The sequence below is a fragment of the Cololabis saira genome, chromosome 20 (assembly GCF_033807715.1).
Source record: "Cololabis saira isolate AMF1-May2022 chromosome 20, fColSai1.1, whole genome shotgun sequence".
In the NCBI taxonomy this organism is placed as follows: Eukaryota; Metazoa; Chordata; class Actinopteri; order Beloniformes; family Belonidae; genus Cololabis; species Cololabis saira.
The window spans coordinates 81,156-87,370 of record NC_084606.1 but is presented as its reverse complement, the minus strand read 5'-3'; positions in this window follow the sequence as shown (position 1 = coordinate 87,370).

Below are 6,215 nucleotides of genomic sequence, written 5' to 3'. Positions count from 1 at the left end.
CAGCAGCATTTTTGGTTTGGTTTTGCTGAATAAATCCTGCTTTTTTCGAACTCCTGCCTCCTTAATGAATTTGGCGCCCTAGGCAAGATTTTAGGTGGCGCCCCTCTTGCATCGCAGTAAATTCCACTGCTGGTGGATATACTCACAAGAAACTGAATAGCTTTATCTTGGACATTCTTTTATTTAAAGAAAGCAATTGCTCAATCAAAATACTTTTAGAATTAGAAAGAAATACAAAAAAATATTAAATGAATATATGAAAAATACAATATAAATAGCTTACATAAAGTATAAGATTTAAATACCCACAAAATAATGTCTGGTATGTCTTCTTGTGACACTATTCTGACTATGACAGTTCCTTATGACTCAGATCAGGGGTGCAATCTAAGGGTGCTTTCACCTCCGTCCCGTTTGGAGCAGTTGTTCCGGAACAGGGAACGTTTCCCCCTAAAGATCGGAACGTTTTGATATATCTGAACACAGCAATCGCGCTCTGAAATGGCACAAAACAAGCAAGCCGATTCCATTCGAGACCTGAAACGGTTATTTTTTTTTATTTGTAGTGAGAACATAATCCACACAGCAACCGATACAACTCCATTCATTGTATGTGCGACCGCGGCGCAAGGAGAGGAGTCGGTGCAGCTTCCACCACCTTCTCTCCTATTGGACGTGCCGAGATGTCGTCCCAGCGCGGCATGGTGAAATTTAACAATGTTCAATTCGGGCAGGGTTTTCGCAGCGCAAACCCGGCTGCGGCAGGCGGCCTCTTGTCCGCCGCTGAGCTCCCCTCTGCGCCAAGCGCATATAAATGAATGGGTAAAGCCTGATTTATGGTTCCGCGTTAAATCGACGCAGAGCCTACGCCATACCCTACGCCGTAGGCTCTGCGTTGGTGTAGCGCGGAACCATAAATCAACCTTGTAGCAGGGCAAGTGCTACGGGGGCCCGACCGACAGGATAGAGAGGACACGGAGTTTAGTGCAGACCCTTTTATTCACGCAAATCACCCAGATCACCGCCACACACGTGCAGAAGCACCTTCTCCCACAGCATCCACCAGCAGCTCCTCCGACCCCTTGCTGCTGTCCAGCTCTGCCTTATAAGGCAGGCAGGGTGGAAAGCGGCAGCCACTCAAGCGGATGGGACACAGTGCGTGTGTCCCATCAACCTCTCCACCCTGCCACACACCCCCAACGCCAATCTTGCGCCGGGGTCCGTCCGGCCGGCTCCACCTCGGAGCGGGAGAGGAAGCTCGGTCGTCCCCGGCATCGGCCTGACCGACGAGAAAGCCGCTCTCTGCGCCGGGCCCACCAGCGGGAAGGGTCTGGTGGTCGTCCCCGGCGTCGGCCTGACCGCCGAGGAAGCCGCTCTCGGGGCCGGGCCCATGGTGGCCTCGGGCCAGACGGTGCGTCCAGGACCACCTCCTCCTCCGTGACGCGGCCCAGCGCCAGCTGCTGGTCCGCCTCCAGGACCGCCTCCTCCAGGACGCCCTGCTCTGGCCGCTGGTCCGGCCCCGTCTACAGGGGACCCGCCGTCGCTGCCGACTCCGCCTCCGCCTCTGCCGTCACGCCGCCCTGCTGGTCCGCCCCCGGGACCGCCTCCTCCACCCTGGCGCCCTGCTGGTCTGCCTCCACCTCTGCAACCGACTCCGCCTCCACCTCCACCTCCGCCTCCGCCTCCGCCTCCGCCTCCACCTCCGACTCCGTCCCAGGAGCTGTCGCCTGGCGGCCCGCAGCTTTTGCCTCCCGGCCTCTCAGCTGCGGCGCCACCAGCGCTGCCGCGGCGAACCTCAGACGGGGTGCAGGGGTGGGTCGCTCCGTCGGCCCCGCCGTCTCGTGAGCCGTCGCTGCGGAGCCGACAGCTCCTCCCGCGCTGCTGCGGCGAACCTCAAGCGTGGCGCAGGGGTGGGGACCTCCGCGGGCATCAGCGCCGCCAGCACAGCGAGCTGATGCTCGCCCTGGTCCCGGAGCAGGGCGTTCAGGTCCGCCATGGCCTGGGCGAGCGCGTCCAGGGCCCGCTCCATGCCTCCCTTGTCAGGCCCCACGTTGGGCGCCAGTGTAGCAGGGCCAGTGCTACGGGGGCCCGACCGACAGGATAGAGAGGACATGGAGTTTAGTGCAGACCCTTTTATTCACGCAAATCACCCAGATCACCGCCACACACGTGCAGAAGCACCTTCTCCCACAGCATCCACCAGCAGCTCCTCCGACCCCTTGCTGCTGTCCAGCTCTGCCTTATAAGGCAGGCAGGGTGGAGAGCGGCAGCCACTCAGGCCGATGGGACACAGGTGCGTGTGTCCCATCAACCTCTCCACCCTGCCACAAACCTAAAGCCGACAGCTGCGGTCTGCGCGGGGGGGGGGGGGGCGTCTAAGGAATGTGTCATCATTATTATTATTATTATTATTATTATAGGTGTGAGCGTGAGTGTGCATGGTTTGTGTGTTTATATGTGGCACTGCGATGGACTGGTGACCTGTCCAGGGTGTAACCCCTGCCTCTTACCTGAAAATAGCTGGGATAGGCTCCAGCAGACCCCCGTGACCCTGCAAAGGATAAAGCGGGTATAGATAATGGATGGATGGACATTTCAATGCACTTTAAACGTTTTGGCGATGTCCCTTTTTTTTGGCGCTTGCGAAAATAGCTGAAATCGGGACATCCCTTATTTCTATTTCTGAAAGGTGGCAACCCTATGCGTATGGAGAATATGAGAGCATATTTTGGAAAAAAAAAGCAACACAGCTGCAGCAGCAAAGGAGAGACAATTGGCGTGGGAGAAAGTTGGTGCCCGAGTCAATGCGTAAGTTTGAATGCAGTATTCCAGGGGTTTTCAATTCCGGTCTTCGGGCCTCCCTGCCCTGCATGTTTTAGATGTTGCCTTGCATCAACACACATGATTCTAATTAATGGTCCTCATTAGCTTGTCATCAAGGTCTGTACATCTCTGTTGATGACACAGCTCTTTGTATCACAGTGTGCTGAAGCAGGGTGGCATCTCAAACATGCAGGACAGGGGGGCCTGAGGACTGGAATTGAAAACCCCTGCAGTATACATTTAAAATTTAAACACACTGTCTTATAATATTACAGATGAAAACAGTGGTGGAATGGTATTGAATGAAATTTTATTGTCAATTGGATGCAACCCCACAGGTGCAAAGCACACTTGGCAGCAGCTGAAAACGAAATACAAAAACATAATTCAGACAGGTAAGGCATAATTTGGTTGGGCCTATGATTGTACCTCACTTCAGTTTTAATCATACTTGATATATTCAGCATACATACATATTCAGTGGCCATTTCAATGTATAGTGGCTTTATCCCGATTAACAGTTCTGCTCAGCAAACAGAAAGAATTTGCTTTGAACTGGGAGCAAGTCCGCGGTTTGTAATGTTGGATATATATGGCTGGAGAATGTCGTTCTGATAAATAATAGAGTGTGACGAAAAACGGTAAAGTTCTGTAAGGTACTCATCAGGGAATGAAAGTATATCCAATGTTGGTCTAAACATCCTCTCCTGACGTATGGCATTGCAAATTAATTCGGATTGGATGTCAATGTGATTCCGGAGGAAAGGACATCCCATGTGGGAAAGCTGCTTCAGGCTCAGCAGGAGGGAGGAGACAGAGAGAAACTCAGGGTTTATTGAAGAAAACCTGCTAGCGAGCAGATTAGGTTCACAGGGTCAGTTGCCATAGTAACTGACTCAGAGTTTGAGTTACATCGCTTTCTGGAACTGAAAACTCCGGGTTTCACTCATCTCAGGGTTAACAAACTCAGAGTTTTCACAAAACCCGCTTTCTGGAATACCCCCCTGAACTTCAGGCTGGCTGGCACAAGCATCACACCCGACATCGCATCCCTGGTCAGAGGTATGCAAGCCCAAGGTGGCTATTAGTTCATGAATGAACAGAATGACACAGAGTCATTCATAAGACATTGTTAGGAATAATTTATGAATGAGTTTTTTGTACACTGGTGACAATCACAGGAAATTAATTCATTACTTATTATGATATCATTATTCAACATTTAATCATACTACTACTCTGACAGGTTGTTAAAGAAAGAATGTTAAAACAAATGTTTGCTGTCATATTAAAAGACATGTTTCAGCAATATTTTTATGTCCTTGCAATTATTTTTTGTGCGTATTCTGAAGGTGATAAAAACAAAGTAATTTGTATACAGAGTAAACCAAAGAGAAATGTATCAAAAAAACTTTACTCTTTTGGTGCTAGTACGTACGGGTCGGGGGGCCCGGCTGGTCTTAGACACAAGTAGGAACACGGAGAAAAGTTTGAGAACCGCTGCACTAGAGGGCAAATAAATAATTTTAATGCAGTAATTTATATGTCCACTAGATGGCAAATAAATGCGTTTAAATGCAGTCATTTATGTGTCCACTAGAGGTCAAGTAAATGCATTTAAATGCAGTAATTTATGTGTCCACTAGAGGGCAAATAGGTAATTTGAATGCAGTAATTTATATGTCCAATACTGGACAAAAAAGTTATTTTAAAGCAGTAATTTATGTGTCCACTAGAGGGCAAATAAATGCATTTAAATGCAGTAATTTATGTGTCCACTAGAGGGCAAATAAGTAATTTTAATGCAGTAACTTATATGTCCACTAAAGGGGAAATAAATGCATTTATATGCAGTAATTTATGTGTCCCTTAGAGGGCAAATAAGTAATTTAAATGCAGTTATTTATGTGTCCACTAAAGCAGTGTGTCCTGACCCTGGTCCTCGAGGCACACTGTCCTGCATGTTTTAGATATTTCCCTTCATCATCACACCTGATTCTAATTAATGGCCCTAATTAGCTTGTCATCAAGGTCTGCGCAATTCTGTTGATGACACAGACACTTGTATCACGGTTTGGTAAAGCAGGGTAACTTCTAAAACATGCAAGACAGTGTGCCTCGAGGACTAGGGTGGGGAAACAGTGCACTAAAGGGTGAATAAATGCATTTAAATGCAGTAACTTGTTTGTCCACTAGAGGGAAAATAAGTCATTTTAATGCAGTAATTTATATGTCCAATAGGGGGCAAATAAATGCATTTAAATTGAGTAATGTATGTGTCCACTAGAGGGAAAATAAATGCATTTAAATGCAGTAACTTATATGTCCAGTAGAGGGCAAATATGTAATTTATGTGCAGTAATATATGTGTCCACTAGAGGGCAAATAAGTAATTTTAATGCAGTAATTTAAGTGTCCACTACAGGGCAAATAAATGCATTTAAATGCAGTAACTTATATGTCCACTAGAGGTCAAATAAATGTATTTAAATGCAGTAATCTATATGTCCACTAGAGGGCAAATAAATGCATTTAAATCCAGTAACTTCTTTGTCCACTAAAGGGCAAATAAATGTATTTAAATGCAGTAATTTATGTGTCCACTAGAGGGCAGAATAAATGTATTTAAATGCAGTAACTTATATGTCCACTACAGGGCAAATAAATGCATTTAAATGCAGTAATTTATGTGTCCACTACAGGGCAAATAAGTAATTTTAATGCAGTGACTTATATGTCCACTAGAGGGCAAATAAATGCATTTAAATGCAATAATTTATGTGTCCACTACAGGGCAAATAAATAATTTTAATGCAGTAATTTATACGTCCAATAGAGGGCGAATAAATGCATTTAAATGCAGTAACTTTTATGTCCACTAGAGGGCAAGTAAATGAATTTAAATGCAGTAATTTATGTGTCCACTAGAGGTCAAATAAATGCATTTAGATGCAGTAATTTATATGTCCACTAGAGGGCAAATAAGTAATTTTAATGCAGTAATTTAAATGTCCACTAAAGGGAAAATCAAAGCATTTAAATGCAGTAATTTATATCTCCACTAGAGGGAAAATAAATGCATTTAAATGCAGTAATTTATATGTCCACTAGAGTGCAAATAAATGCATATAAATGCAGTAACTTTTATGTCCAATAGAGGGCAAATTAATGCATTTAATTGCAGGAATTTATATGTCCACTAGAGGAGCAAATAAGTAATTTTAATGTAGTAACTTAAATTTCCACTAGAGGGCAAATAAATGCATTTAAATGCAGTAATTTATGAGTCCACAAGAGGCCAAATAAGGCATTTTAATGCAGTAACTTATATGTCCACTAGAGGGCAAATAAATGCATTTAAATGCACTAATTTATGAGTCCACTAGAGGGCA